This window comes from Sus scrofa, chromosome 4 (genome assembly GCF_000003025.6).
Source record: "Sus scrofa isolate TJ Tabasco breed Duroc chromosome 4, Sscrofa11.1, whole genome shotgun sequence".
NCBI classification, from domain to species: Eukaryota; Metazoa; Chordata; class Mammalia; order Artiodactyla; family Suidae; genus Sus; species Sus scrofa.
In genome coordinates this window covers 80,839,987-80,855,946 of record NC_010446.5, presented here as the reverse complement: position 1 = coordinate 80,855,946, position 15,960 = coordinate 80,839,987, and the positions used below count along the sequence as shown (strand labels likewise).

The following is a 15,960-nucleotide window of genomic DNA, read 5'->3' as shown; positions in this document are numbered from 1 at the left end:
GATGGTTGCTGTGGCTGTGGCTATGGCTTAGGCTGGCAGCTTCCAGCTCTGATTCCACTCCTAGCCAAAGAACTTCCATATGCCACAGGCATGGCCCTAAAAAAAAGGAGAGAATAAAAAAGAAAAAAGTGAGCTCAGGGATCAGACAGGCATCTGGGAGGATGCTGAAGCAGGAAAATTAGGTCCTGAGGTAAAGTCATGCCTAGTTAAGAAATCTCTCTCTCTCTCTTTTTTTTTCTTTATTTTTGGCCACCCCCATGGCATATGGAAGTCCCTGGGCCAGGGATCAAATCTGAGCTAGAGCTCTGACCTAAGCTGCGGCTGCAATAACCCTGCATCCTTAACCCACTGCACCACGGGCTGGGGATTGAACCTGTACCTCCACAGAGAACATCCAGATCATTAACCCACTGCACCACAGTGGGAACTCCAAGAAATATATATATATATATATTTTTTTTTTTTCCAATAGAAGCCAACTCAGGGATAGCCAACTCAAAGCCTATCGTTTCATCAGGTGGGAAGTTGTACCTCATAAAAGAGACATGTTAAAATTGTGAGTAGGCCTTAACAAAGCAACTCCTAATTCTCACCTGTTTCCTGCTAGGCAACAAGTCCAAAGAACCAACCAGGTTTAGATAAAGTTACTTCTTCTGTGAATGTTGAAGCAAAGTGGAAGGTGCTCACCTGGACTTTATAGATGAATTAATCGCAAACATGTCTGCAATTCTAGATGAACTTTGGAGGACCTCTTGGTTTATGCAGTGATTCATGAGTGGGTGCAGCGCCTTCACCTACCTCCTCTTCTGAGAACCTGAGCCACCACTCTTCAGCAAGCCAAGTCTTAAGGGGTCAGCAATTTTATAGATTCAGGACCATCATAAAAATATAAAACAAAATGAATAAGGTCATCCACATGAAAGATGATCTGCTTTACATTATGGACACATTTTGGTCCCATTCTGGCTTTTTTTTTTTCTCTACCATTTCCTGTAACTGGCCTGTTTTGAGTGATGTATTGGGGAGAAGACCTGTGTCAGATATATTCAGCTGCCTGTCATGAGTAATTAAAACCAGTTGTGTTATTGCTTTCCTGAGTTCTAGCTGACTCTTTGATGCTTTGGTGTCTATGCCAGAAAACTACCTCTTATAATCATCAGAGGCCAGTGTTTTTGCAGAGGTCACTGCAAGCTAATTAAGCAAATATGTGAAAAATAGTTTTAAATGATTTTAATTAGTAGAGTGTGTGTATTCATATATCTAGAGTGAGGGTTGAAGAGAGACTTTTAAAATAATAACTGACTTGCAGAGTTACTGAGTTGGTGTCAGAGAACTACACATATACAGCACATTTTCTACATTCATTAGTTGGCATGACTTGACCTTTGGCTACCTGACAGGCTATATTAGTTACTGCAAATAAACATATAGAAAATGTCCAAGAAGATCATGACTCTGTAATGGGTAAGAGAGATATATAAATAATATGAATCAGGATAAAAAGGACTTAAAAATAGCATGTACAGAATGAAAAGTACTATAGAGAATAGAGTTATCCACGACATCTCTGGGATTTGCAGGAGGCCACACAGATTTCATTCATTCAACTACAATCACTAGGTAGAATATGTTACTTTTTACCAGTTTAGAAAACAAAGGAGAACAGCTAAGGTAACCTGGTAGTTTATACATCTTTTAATAGGCACACACAGCACTGTTGTAATGAGTACATCTTATTCTATAGTTAGATATTTATTTCTTTAATGGAACTTAACATTCCTAAAGTGTCTTTGAATCTACTGAGGATTCTGATGGATAGATCATATTCTTTCCTCTAAATAGTTTATCCAATTTAGGAATAGACTCAGGAATTAAGGATCAAATATTAGTTTACTGTATATAAAGCAAAGCTGGAGAATATATCTCAGATCTGCAGCCCAGATAAGGTTTTCTCGTATTCCCTGTCTCTCCTCCACTCCAAAAGTCTGGATCTTGGGACTTGATTGCCCTCACTGGTCCACTGCATCCTACCCCTATCCCACCAGGATAGAGTCACGTCTGAAGAGTTGATATTTGCTGAGACATTTACAAGGAAATCTGCAATTTCCCTTGACCTAAGGAGGATGGAGGACTGATGGGAAAGGGTTGTCAGTCCTCTTCACTTTCTTTCCACAGTGAAACAAGTGCAAGAAAGAGAGATGATAATGCCTATTCTGTGACCCCAGTAACTTCTCTCAATCTTGAAGAGAGAAAGAGTGAGCTAGAGATGGATAAGGAGCAGAAATGCAGCATCCTTCCCCTACTGATCTTTCTGGAATTAAAATGGAAATCCTTGCTTTCCTGTGGAAATTGAGAGATGGTGTAGTAAGTGTTCCCCTAGCAATAACAGGTTCTATGCTAGATACAGGAAAACTGGAAATATAAACTCAGGTAAATTAGCCTAGTCATATGTGGACCTTAAATAGGAGAATGTGCCTCCCTCTGTGCACAAAATGCAGGACCAGGGCACTGAGAGAAATGGAAGATACAGGACTCAGGAAATACACTGGATCACTCTCTAGCTGTGTTAAAGAGGGGAAGGTTTAGTATATGGATGCAAAGAGGCCTAATACAACTTAAGGGCAAGAGTAGAGCTGGGCCACAGGATGGGACCAGAGGCAAGAAAGCCACTGGGAACTGGGAAATAGACCCTCTCCATCTCAAGCTTTTGTTTCTCTCTGTGCATATGCTTCATTTTTCTCTTTCCCTGCGGGTAGCATTCTCTGCTCTCTAGTTCGCTTAACGGAAAACGTGGGAAACCATGGTTTTCTGGTTTTCACATTCTGGATTTAGCTCCAGGGAGTGATTGACTCTCAGTAGCTCTTGATCTTGCTCTCGATTCTCATTTCACAGGAAATTGTTGCCAATTGACCTGGCATAGGTCAGAGTCTCACTTCTTGTCCCATCAAATGTGCAGTATGATTGTAAATATCCCATCCTCTCCACCCCCAGCTGTGGGATGTAACTGAGGGAAGCAATTAAAGGAAGAGGAGTGCTGGGAGGATATTCCAAAGTTGTCTTCAGTGTCTGAGCATCCTCAGAGACTGAGATCAGGAAATAATAAGAAAAATTTAAATCATGCGGCATCTTCATGCTATGCACTAGAGATGAAATTAAGCAGTCTCTTGATAGGAACTCTTAAAAAGAGTGTCTTGGGAAGGCAGCCAACACCTGCACTTGGGACTTTACCCAGACAGAGAAGGATGCAATTTTCCTGTGCCACTGGATTAAATAAGTATACAGAGAGGGTTTGGGCTATTGTAAAAAAAGGAACAAAAGCATGTTATGGAAGAATGTCTGGTTCTCACCCCCTCTAGGAATATATGTCGAGAAGGAAAAAGGAATGTGCCAGACAGGCCCTCTGTGTCTACCAGATGTTCTCTGATAATATGAATTGTTGAAATTGAAATTATGAGAACTGGCCTACCAAATAATGAAATATTCAGTGGCATTTTGAGTCCCATTCATTAGGCCTTTCTGGGTGTTGTTCTGGGTCAAGTTACTATTTCTTGATGTGAAATTTTAGTCTCTCTCTGGAATACTAGCCCTACCTGGCTCAGAAGGTACATGAGAAGTACTTTCCTCTGCCTCCTCCTCATTTCCCTCCTTTGGAATTTCCTTTGAAATAGCAGAATAATAATAGTAGTGAATATTCAGTAAATACTAATTTCTTCACATTTATGATTTCATTTAATTCTTTCAATAGTCTTGTGAGGTAGAAAACCAAGTCTTTTTCATTTCTTTAAAAAATAATCAAACAATAGAGAAATGCAAATCAAAACTACAATGAGGTACCATGTCACACCCCTCAAAATGGCCATCATCAACAAGTCTACAAATAATAAATGCTGGAGAGATTGTGGAGAAAAGGGAACTCTCCCACTACACTGTTGGTGGGAAAGTAATTTGGTGCAGCCACTATGGAGAACAGTATGGAGGTACCTCAAAAAACTAAAAATAGAGTTACCATATAATGCAGCAATCCCATTCCTGGGCAAATATCCAAAAAAGATGAAAACTCTATTTCAAAAAGATACATGCACCCCAATGTTCATAGGAGCACAGTTTATAATAGCTAAGACACGGAAGCAATCTAAATGTTCACCAACAGATGAATGGATAAAGATATGTGTATATATACTATATATATATAATGTGTATATATTTAATGTGCATTTATATATAATGAAATATTACTCAGCCGTAAGAAGAATGAAATAATACCATTTGCAGCAACATGGATAAAAATAGAGATTATCATAACAAGTCAAGTAAGTCAGAAAGAGAAAGACAAATACTATAAGATATCACTTACATGTGGAATCTGAAAATGACCTTATTTATAAAACAGAAATGGACTCACAGAATTGAAAACAAACTCACGGTTACGAAAGGGAAAGGTGCAGGGGAAGGATAAATTAGGAATTTGGGATTAACATATACACACTACTACATATAAAATAGATAAAAATTGAGGACCTACTGTATAGTATAGTTCCCTGTATAGTACAGGGAACTATACTCAATATTTTAGAGTAAACTATAATGGGAAATTATCTAAAAAGTGCATACCCGCACAAAGATATATATGTATAACTGGATCACTTTGCTGTAACCTGAAACTCACTCAACATCGAAAATCAACTATACTTCAATTAAAAAATATATACAAAAATAAGTAAACAGAAAAACTCCAAAGAAACATCCTATGGGCCAGACTTTTCATTCCTCCTCATAGAGATTACATTTCACTTGTTGCAAATCTGAAGAGAGGGTCCAAACAGAGCTTAATGAGAAACGCTAATCCTTTCTGGAATGCAAGCTGGTCCTAGGACCACCAGGCCTGGCTTCTGAAGAAACAGTTTAAGGAACTAGGAGCCCAGATGGTCTAAAGTGGACCATTAGCCCCTTGGCTAAGGAAAGATGAGCCTTTTCAACACTGGCTCTGATTTAGAGTTTGGATGTGTAATGCTTGCAAGAATGCCTGCAAGTCACTATTTCCCTTGCAGGTTCAAGCTATGATGATCAGCAAGAGGGTGAGACCAGGGGACTCAGCATACAAATAGGAATATTTAAATTTAGAAGTCCCTGAGAAATTACAGTGGATTGCTTTTAATCTAGAATGTGATGATTGAGATCCCTTTTACAGATGTCCACCAGGTAGGGCTCCACAATACTCGCCTAGTCTTCTGTCAAAACGTGGTAGGCTCTTATTTTTTCAGTGGGCCAAAAAATTCTTCTCTCACCCTCTGAATCCCCATTAACCATATATCACCCTCTGTGATTACTTCCCCAGGGACGTAGGTTAGTGGTTGTCTCTTTACCTCAATTTCTACTTTCAGTTAAATAACAGTGACTCAAGTTCTGTCCTATTCCACTTCCATTCCTTATCTTTAACTTAGGAAGGTTTGAATAAAGCTGGAGTCTCACAGGGACCTATACCCTAGGCTGTTATGTCTTTGCTACTCCTGGAAGGACCAAGCACACCCTTGCCTCTTGGCCGTTACATTTGTTGTTTCCTCTCCTTGGTATACACATGTTTTTTTACTTCCTTCAGGTCTCTGCTATAAAGTTCCTTTATTAAAAAGGACTTTCCTAAATTCTTTTTTTTCCCCTCCCTTTCCTCTTCACTTTCTGTATTTTTCTTTAAAGTCTCATCAGTATCTGACATTGTTTCAGCAACATAGCATAGTTTTCTGTTTATCTCTACAATAAAATATAGGCTCCAGAAAGCATTGCCTTTGCTTTTACAACTTTAATCCTCAGCATTCAGTAAAGTGCTATCCCAATGTAGATGCTCGATGGATGTTCTCTAAATAAATAAATGAAATGCAAACATCAGGGTGGTTAAAACAAACAAACACACTCAAACCCCCCAAACAAAACAAAACAAAATTAAAAACCAAGAATCTTACAAAAGACAACAAAGGTGCTATGATTTAACACATTTCCTATATATTTGGGTTGTTATTTTTTTTTTTTTTTACAGCTGCACCTGCAGCATATGGAAGTTACTGGGCCAGGGGTCAAATGAGCTGTAGCTGCCAACCTATGCCACAACCACAGCCACAGCAACTTGGATCCAAGCTGCATCTGCGACCTGCACTGCAGCTCGTGGCAACTCTGGATCCTTAAACCACTGAGTGATACCAGGGGTTGAACCTGCACCCTTGTGGATACTATGTCGGGTTCTTAACCAGCTGAGCCATAACAAGAACTCCCATATATATATATTGTATTTTATTTCCCAGTTATCTGCTTTCCTCATGGATTCCTTTTTTGCTCACTGTTCTAAAGCTCAAGCAGCCTCCCTGTGTTTCCACATATACTCCCACCCCCGAAAGCCTTCCCTATTTTTACGATGCCAGGAAGGAGTGACATAACAATACATCTGGTGACCCACTTAAAATGGGCCACAGTTAAAACTATCCTGTGTTAAAGGGGACTATTTTAAATGGACCACCCTGTATATTACATTAGATTGTGTCTTTCTGCCAATGAACTCAGAAGTGTTTTATAAATAAAAAGATAATGTCGGAGAAAAGAATTCTCTTTTTTTTTCTTTTAATTTACATGGAAAATTTTATTGTACAAATCTTCTGCTCAGATGTGCAATGACAAAGCAATTCAGCCCAGGAAGATGATTCTTCTGGTTCAGAATCTGCCTATTAAGATTTGCTGATGCTAAAAATCTGCTCTCAGTTTGGGGGGAAACTACAGAAGACCAGACTCCAAAGAAGCAATCCTTCTAGGTAAAAGGCAGGTTCTCCAAACTTCACTTTCTGCTTCCTAAAGGGCTTTTGCTGGGTCCCTGAAAGCAACCACAAATTCAAGAGAGAAAAAGAAAGGCAGGCTGATTTACAGCTGTTCCAAGAATGCAGTTGCTGAATATCTCCTGACAGGGGGTTCTGTTGTGCTTTGAAGAATAACATGAAAATTCAAGCTCAGAATGAGCTTCTGTGATATAAAAATTAAAACTCCACTCCAAACCTTCATCCTCATCTAGAGCCAAGTCCTTTTAGATGTGCGGTAGGGATCTGTTTACTTTGTATGGAAAATCATTCTCTTTTTATTAGCAAGCTCCAGAGTTTCCTGATGATCTGAGAGGCTGTTACCTCTCAGAGGGCAGTCATGGGGCATTCTTGGCAGGAACAGAGGCCAGAGGACTGGAAATCTTATTTTGCAACAATTTCTGCCTGGCTTTTAAAGTCAAAGAAGACAAATGGTTCTGATAAGTTCAGCAATACCTTTAAATCTGAATGCCTTATTGTCCTGAGCTGACCTGGGAAGGTTAAAAACCAAACCAGACCAAAATAAACAAAAAATAAAAACAAAAACTGAAACCAGCATATCATGAACAAATTTTTCCTTTCTTAGCAAGCACATCTGATTCAGGAGAAAGTAGCTGTTCTCTTCATTTTACCATCAGGAAACCAAGCACAGATTCCTTCATTGCGTACTTAATGGACTCATGGTGGGGTGGAGGGTGGTGAAGGTTTCAGCAGACTTTAGATACATTTTGAGTTTCCTCTTTTCCTTGCTCTTACCATACCCACTTTTGCTTTCCTGCTATTGTTCAATTGTTCAACTTTAACAAGCAGGTCATCCTGATTTCTTCTCATTTTATCAAATTCTAACAAGAGACCTCCTCTAGCCAATATGCTTTAAATATTCCAATTCACAATAATATCCCCATCTCTCACCTATAGCAAAGATTTTCTAGGGGCCCAAGTAATTTACCATTGGAATTAGGTAATTTTCCCATCTCTCTACTACTACAATCGGGTCAAGTAAATTTTTTCCATAAACTTTCTGACTTTTGCCTCTGGATTCCCTACCCAGAATCCCAAACACTTGAATTTTAGTATTCTGTAGGCTCCCTGGGTCAACTGCAACCTCTCAACTGGCTGCTCTGTCATCTCCCTCTGCCTTTCAAATGCCTTCTAATCCATACATCCTTTTTCTGTCTACCATCTATTCGCTAACATCGAATCCACTCTTTGTTCATATTTCCTAGCCTCCAGCCCTCCTAGTGCCAGTGTGGTCTACTTGCTGAGTGATCCTGTCTGTCAACTCTGGCTCATTATAAAATGAATAGTCCCTAGCCCCTCACTTCCATATGGCCTCACGATATTATAATTGCTCTCTCTGCCTACAGTAGGCAAAATGAAACACATACTGTGAGAGTGGGTAGGTTTAAGCAGGTTTCCAAGGCAGACTTTAATAGAAAATGAGCAAAGTCTTCTTTAGAATCTTTTCCCAACTCTTGGTCCCTTCCTGAAATAGGATTTCCCGATAGTTAATATTTCTCAATCAAATAACATAAAATACCTGCCTCTAGATCTTACTTTTAGGTCTTTAGACTATGTAGATGATGATTTTAGGTGGGGACTATATATAATAAAACCTCAGCAGTGTACATGATAATCCCAAGTGTACTATGAAGTTTGAGAGAAATTGAGGATAAGGGTAGGGGGATAAATGGAGATGGTTTTACAAAATAATTAAGGAAGGAAATAATTCATTGAGGAACTACTTTGGGCCAGGTACCAACTGGTTATTTTATATATGTTCTCTTAACTAAATGTGGCTAGAGACTTTTGTTTTCTTTCTTTCTTTCTTTCTTTCTTTCTTTCTTTCTTTCTTTCTTTCTTTCTTTCTTTCTTTCTTCTGTCTTGGCTGCACCTGTGGCATATGGACGTTCCAAGGCCAGGAATCGAACCTGCACCACAAGAGTGACCTGAGCCACAGCAGTGACAACACCAGATCCTCAAACTTCTCAGCCACCAGAGAACTCCCAGCTAGAGACTTTCAATTCAGAATTACCTTTGGATCTTACCTTCTAGAGTTCTTCTAGGCTGCTCTTTTTCTGTATGTGATATTTAGAGCATGAACGTAAAAAGCTGAGAAATCTGTGTTCAAGTTTTTCCTCACTTATTTGTGTAAGAATCTTAATGTTTTAAAATAAGATTCTCACTTTCTCACCTGTAAAATATGGGAATGATAATACTTAATGGAATTTACATGACAAGTAAATTAGATATTATGTTCAAGATGTGAATTATAGTGATTGTTCTATGTTAGGGGTTTAATAAATGAGAGCAATGGCTATAATTTTTACCTAGATATATGTTTCTGATGAGGGAGGAGGCACCTCAAACCTGTTACTAAAATTCTTTATTTGGGAGGTGACATCACCAAGATGATGGCTGTCTCTCACTTTGCTTCCCCTCACAAGGACAGGGACTAACATCTACTCAAGGACAAGACAAACACCACTATGGAAAATTATATGGAGGATCCCTAAAAAATTAAAAATAGAACTACCGTATGATTCAGCAATTCTACTTCTGGAATGTATCCAAAGGAAATGAAAACATTAACTTGAAAAGATATTTGCACCCCCGTGTTCAAAGCTGCATTATCTACAATAGCCAAGACACAGAAATAACCTAAGTATCCATCAATGGATAAATGGATAAAGAAGTTGTATAAATACACACACAATGAAATAATACTTGGCCAAAAAAATGAGGAAATTTCTACCATTTGCAACAACATGGTTGGAACTTGAAAGCATCATGCTAAGTAAAATAAGTCAGACAGAAAAAGACAAATACTGTATAATCTCACTTATATATGAAATAAAAAAAAATCAAACAAAGAAAAACAAAACCAAACTTACAGAAAAAAAGATCAGACTTAGGGTTATCAGAGGCAGAGGATGGAGGGAGTAGGAATTGGAGGGAGATGATTAAAAGGTACAGAGTTCTAGCTATAAGATAAACAAGTAATATGGATATAATTACAACATAAGCCTGTAGCTAACACTGATGAATGATATATTGGAAAGTTGTTAAGAGGATAAATCCTTATTCACAGGAAGAAATTTTTTTTCTTTCTTTTCTTTTTATTGTATCTATATGAGAAACTAGTTGAACCTATTGTGGGAATCATCTCAAAATATGCATGAATCAAACCACTATGCTGTATGCCTTAAACTTATACAGTGATGTATGTAAATTACTGCTTAGTAAAACTGGAAAAATTCTTTTTTTTTTTTTTTGAGTCGCACCTGCAGCATATGGAAATTCTCAGGCTAGGGGTTGAATAGGAGCTGCAGCTGCCAGCCTACCTCACAGCAACACCATATCCCAGCCAGATCTGCGACCTGAGCCTTAATCCACTGAAGGGGCCAGGGATCGAACCCGCATCCTCATGGATACTGGTCAGGTTTGTTACTGCTGAGTCACAAAGGGAAATTCCTGGATTCTTTATTTGAGCTTTTGTGAATGAAAAATTATTCCATGATTCATAAAGGTTTTGAACACCTTAAGGTAATGGACCCATTGGTGTTTGCAGTTAATGAGGGAAAGTGGAAGGAAAGTCCAAACCCCCACACACTTCAGTCCCTCAAATGGGGTCTTTAAAAGTAAGCCCGGGTTCACTTACAGAGCTCCCATAACAAATGAGCACATGATGAACATTTGAGAAAGAAATACACATCCATCTAGGAAACCCTTAAGTTCTTGGGAATTTGAGAAGAGCAGGGGAAAAGTGTCTTTAAAATGAGAAGAAATGAGAAAATTAGGGAAATTCTCAGTGGTTTATTCTTTGTTAAAAATTGCAAATAAGAGTTTATGTCTGCACTTAGGCCTCTGAGCTAAGATGCATTTCTCCACACAATGACCTGTAGGAAACAGATCTTCATGCCCTTTAGTCCATGACCACTGTAGATCAAGTTACCTCTTTGAAAGAACTTTTCTTTCTCTGGCCAACTAAATGAATTGAAATTGATGTACTTAATTGTTTTCTAAATTGCAATTTTTCTTCCACAGATGTTTTTTATCAATGTTGAGCCCAATGGAGTCTGTCAGTCACATGGGGAGATGAAGTCATGTGGTAATAAAAGGGAAGGGGTTGGGGGAGGAAAAGAAATGCCATACAGCATATTGTCTAATAGAAAAATGTGCCACATAAATGCTGAACTTGAAAACTCTCCCTCCCTAAGGGCTACTCACAACAAACAATACACACATCTTCCGCACTTGAAAAGATTAGGATTCTCCCTTTCATTATTAATTCAAGCCAATGTAAGAATTTCCTTTCTTTGCCTTGCTTGGGTGAAGTCAATCTCCTGGAATTGTGATGCAAGTTTACAGAATTCCAAAGTGAAAGCTTAAATACAGAAGGTAAGGGCATCAGGGCTAGAGGGTGGGGGTTAGGATGATGGTGATGAAGGATGGCATTAGACTGAGCTCTAACCTTGTCAAGGGGAGAATGAGAAATAGCAATAATATCCAAGGATAAGTCTGAGGAGTGGTTGTCGACGACAGTACAACCAGAAACAGAGGAGGATTCTTGTGGGAATATGGTACTTGGGAAAGTCGGAAAATCTCAGGCTCCAATGCATACCAATGAAAGTTAGAAATTTGTGCGGTGTGGAGCAGGAAGGACAGGCAAAAGAGAAAGTGTTTCTCATAGCAGGAAGGAGAGGGCTGCAGATGCAGGACCCATGTCATCATTTGAGAAAGACAGGAAGACAAGGAAAGAGCTGATGCTCACAAACAAACCTGAAGTGAAAGGAAGACCCCTTTCCCAATTCACCATAGTGGAAAATAGATAGGAACTGGCTGCAGTAGAGAGGTGTGAGTCTAGAAGGTCCTCTGAGAGATTTCTCTAGTCTTCCAGCTGTCTTCATTTGCCATGTACTTTACCCTGATTGCATAAAATCAGCCCCAGTTTTTTAGACTGTGTTGGAAATAACTTGTAGCCAACTGGATGGTAACTGAAGGGATTTATTAGCCCACACTGTCAAAAAGACTTCTCTCTTGTATCAGGAAAAGAAACTTCTTTCCTCTTGTCCTGTCATCACGAAAGAAAAGAGGACATCTGGTTGTTATAGGAGAAGTCCAACGAATCACTAATTTAATTATTTACTCTTTTAATTTAGCTGTACCTTGCATTTGACAAAAACAAACTCCAGGGACTTCTTCAAGTTCTCTGATTGCTTTGGAATCTTAATGAATCAGCCACTTCTTTGAAATATGAAGACTATTCCCAAGGTTTATAATCCTTTGTCTTTTTCTTTGTAGTGATATTGGAGTAACTAAATTCAAGCGGCCAGAGAGTCAACCATACCAAAAGCTTTAGGGGGGAAATCACAATATATTAAGATGTGTATTAGGGTTTTTTTTTTTTTTTTTCTGAGCTCTAAAGTTTACCTTAGCCGCTCCGTTCTTCTCTGGATTAAAATCATCATCCTCACCATCCTCATTTTCCTCTTATCTTCTTATTGCTCCTTATCTCTTCCTCCTATTTTCCATCTTCTGCTTCCTTTCTGTCTTCTCCCTCCTTTCCCTTTTTCTTCTTCTTGTCTCTTTTCCCACTTTTTCTTTTCCCTTTCCTCTTTGTCTCTCCTCCTTCTTCCTTTCATTTTCTTCTTCTCCTGTTTTCCTTTTCCTTTTTTCTTCTTCCAACATCACCTTTTTCTTCCCCATCTCCACTTCCTCCTTTTTTTAAAAAATAATTTTTAAACTTTTCATTCTGTGCAAAGATTTTGACATTTTGAAATGTCATCTCATTTCATTTAGGTAACAGCCCTATTTATTATTTTTAGACAAGGAAATGGTCAGAGAAAATAAATAATTTACCCATTCACATGGCTAGAAGATGGGACTCTGGGTCTCTCTGATTCCAAATCCATGCTTTTAACAAAAATCTTCCCTAGGAAGGGATGATAAATATAAGGGACTATATATTATATATATATATAATTATATAAAATGTATAAATTATTATAATTTAAATAATTATTTTAAACTTGTAATTTGAGAGAATAAAACAATTTTGAACTTATGAAGAACTGGAGTTAATTAAGGTGACATAATTACAACATTATGTGATGAGTATCTTTTAAGAGGAAGAGCTGTAAAAAAGAAATCGGAGAGGTATGACAATACTTTGAAATACAGAAAGGTCTTCATAAGTATAAATAATTATTTATTAGATCTCAAAATGGATTCTCAAGGATGAATAAATGTGCTATTACAAAGGACTTGACTGACATTCCCTGTGAAATACACATTTGCATAAGTTATGATCAACTATCAAGAACAGAAGGACAAATTACAGTTTCTTTACACTTTACTAAAAAAGGTTGGATGTAAACTGTTCCAGGGCAGTTGGAGTGCTCAATTATGTTATAAATGTCCCCCATTTTCCCCTTCTTTTAACTCTATCATTGTCAGCATGTTGGCATTTGTCCATAGACTTGTACCTCATTTTGCTGAGATGATTGCCACAGCTCCCAGCATTACATTCTTACTTCATTACATTTAGGGATAGAGGAAACAGTTTTTTCTTTGTGAGATTTTGTCTTTTGTTTTAAGGAAAAAAAATAGTTTCCAGAAGCTTCTCCCTCTTGTACTTTGGCAGACTCTCTCTTATGTTTCATTAGCTGGGTCACATGCCAACTTCTGATCACTGGCAAAGGAAATGGAATAGCACATGAAACTGAAGAAGGGGCTACACTTCTTCAAAAGTATGGAATCTGCTTGCTACTTAAGTATATTTGGAGTTTAATTAGCAAGTAGGAGGGGGAGGACGATGCTGGGTACATAATGAACAGTATCTGCTAGACTACCTTATTGATGTCACATGAAAAAATGTTTTCCTTAATATCCTTAGACAGAGAGCAGACCCATATGGAATATCATGCCTTACAGAAAAAAAGATGGTGAGGAAACAAGAATCCCATGAAAAATTATAGTTAATTTGACTCTTCCTTTCAAACTTTCAGATATTCTGTCAGTGTAAACACTAGAAGAACTTTGAACAGGAAAGTGGAGGAGAATGATTCAAAATTAAAGAGGAAGACAAGCTTTAATTTTTGAGAGGATGTGGACAAGTGAGTGATAGGTATGTAAGGAAGTAAACATGTGTCACTAAAGATGGATGAAGTTTTACATTTGCCACAACACATAAAGAAACAGAGCGATGACAGTCAGACAAAGGGGTGAAGTAGTCAGAGGCTCTGGAAAAGCCTGAAAGATACAGAAATAATACCCTTACTTTTTTTGGTAAGCCCAGCACAGTGAGACAGGGTCTCAAGGATAGTGTAATATCCAAGATGACTAATAACAGCAATGATGATGATGTTAATATATAGTGCTATGTGTCAAGTATTGTTCTTAGAACTTTACCTAAGTTAAATCATTTAACTATTGACACAGCACTATGAGGTAAGGTCTATCACCATCCCATTTTTCAAATGAGGAAACTGACACAGACATGTTAAGAACTTTCTTAGGATTACATAACTAGTAAAAGTCAGGCTTGTGATTTTTGTTGTTGTTGTTGTTGGTTTCCTACATTCTTCCAATATATTATTTATATACATCTGATTTATGTGCAATGATTGGCTCTTTCAAATAATCACATCAAAAAGCCTAATAATATCTCTTACTTTAACAACAGATTCAGGAAAATTTGGATATTTCACTCTTAAACATAAGCACTCATTGGAAATCATCACTGGTTTCAGCAAGGAACTATCTCAGCCACAACTACACAATTCAAAGTGAATACAATTGGATTAAGGCAATACAGGAGGGATGAAATAAACCAAATGGTCCTGAACAATTAATCTATGTATTTATCTAGTATTAGAGCAACAATTTGAGTAGCAGAATGTTATATATTATCCCATAATCCTTAATGACAGTGTAACAGGCTTTTTGACATTTAAGGTGATTACTCTGAGACTGGGAAACAACTGACAGGATCCAATGGAAGTTTATCCACTGGCTCATTTCCTCTCTCTACCCCTCTCCTTTTTTGAGATCATTTTTTAGTTTAGCGCTTATTTGGGACATCATGACTGCATCTTCATTTAGCATGGAGTAGTGCAGCATCTTAGGAGGAAGGCATAGTTCTTTGACAGTGTCTGTGCTTTTGATAGTCATGGCTTCTTCAACTGTTTTCCTTTGACCCATTCAATGGCTAATGAGCTTGGATCAATTTCAGAACCACAGCCAAATATTTTAAACCTGGCTTTTCATTCATTTGAATCTATAATTTCATTACATTAATACCAGCTGGAGCATTCACCAATCTAATTCAAACATTTTTGGATGTCCTGTCAAGGAGCTGTTCATTGCTAGAAATCTCTTAATGATCAATAGCCTTCTTGTGATGGAGCTGGGCCCAACCAACAACTCCTGCTCCTCCAGGAGTGGTACATCCAAAGCTACTGGGCACTGCTTATCCTTCTAGCTACTGCCATATTGTAAAAGCCAGAGATTGACTTTAAACCTGGTATCCTTCTCCAGAGTTCATGTTTTTAACCCCTAAATATATTATTTCTCCAGAATCTGTTTTTCACCATAGGTTAAAGTAGAGTACTGAAGTTGTGGCAGGGTTATACATCAAAAGCACAGCCAAATAGGAAAGATTAATCAAGACTGTGTTACAGGGTTAAGAATAGGACACCCATAGCAATGATGAATTAGAATATTTAGGGAGAGAAATGAGGAACAGTTATGTTTTGAATGGAAACATTGGAGGAGGAGAGATTTGCAGAGAAATAATCAGGTATGTTTCAGGTTGGCTGCTAACCCACTGAGTTCTTAAGCTTCCCACCTGAGAATAGAGTAGAGTGGGTTGATGCTCTACTGCTGCTGTCATGGTAGTTCTTTCATTCTTTCTCGCCATCTCTCTGGCCTTTCTTGTTCAGATGAACCAAGACATCACCAAGAAGCTTCTCTGCCAGAGTACCTTGTCCTGTCTGATATCCCAGAGACTTGCAATGGGATGGAGAATGGGAAGAAAGGCTTTCATTTTGGAAGCACTTCTCATCTAACCAGGGAGGTAGCCCTCAGTGACCACTTCTGCCTATCAGATGAAGGATGTGGCGGTAGG

General features: G+C 38.2%; 1 protein-coding gene across 3 annotated transcripts in view; it reads left to right on the top strand.

The window, feature by feature from the left end:
• METTL11B (methyltransferase like 11B) overlaps positions 1-1,097 on the top strand; it is a 77,563-nt gene extending 76,466 nt beyond the window's left edge. For 2 of the 3 annotated variants that reach the window (XM_021088596.1, XM_013996772.2), the window contains exon 7: positions 608-1,097. The gene's annotated coding sequence lies outside the window, so the exon portion shown is untranslated. The remainder of the gene's footprint in view (positions 1-607) is intronic. The other variant, XM_013996773.2, reaches the window with a different exon arrangement.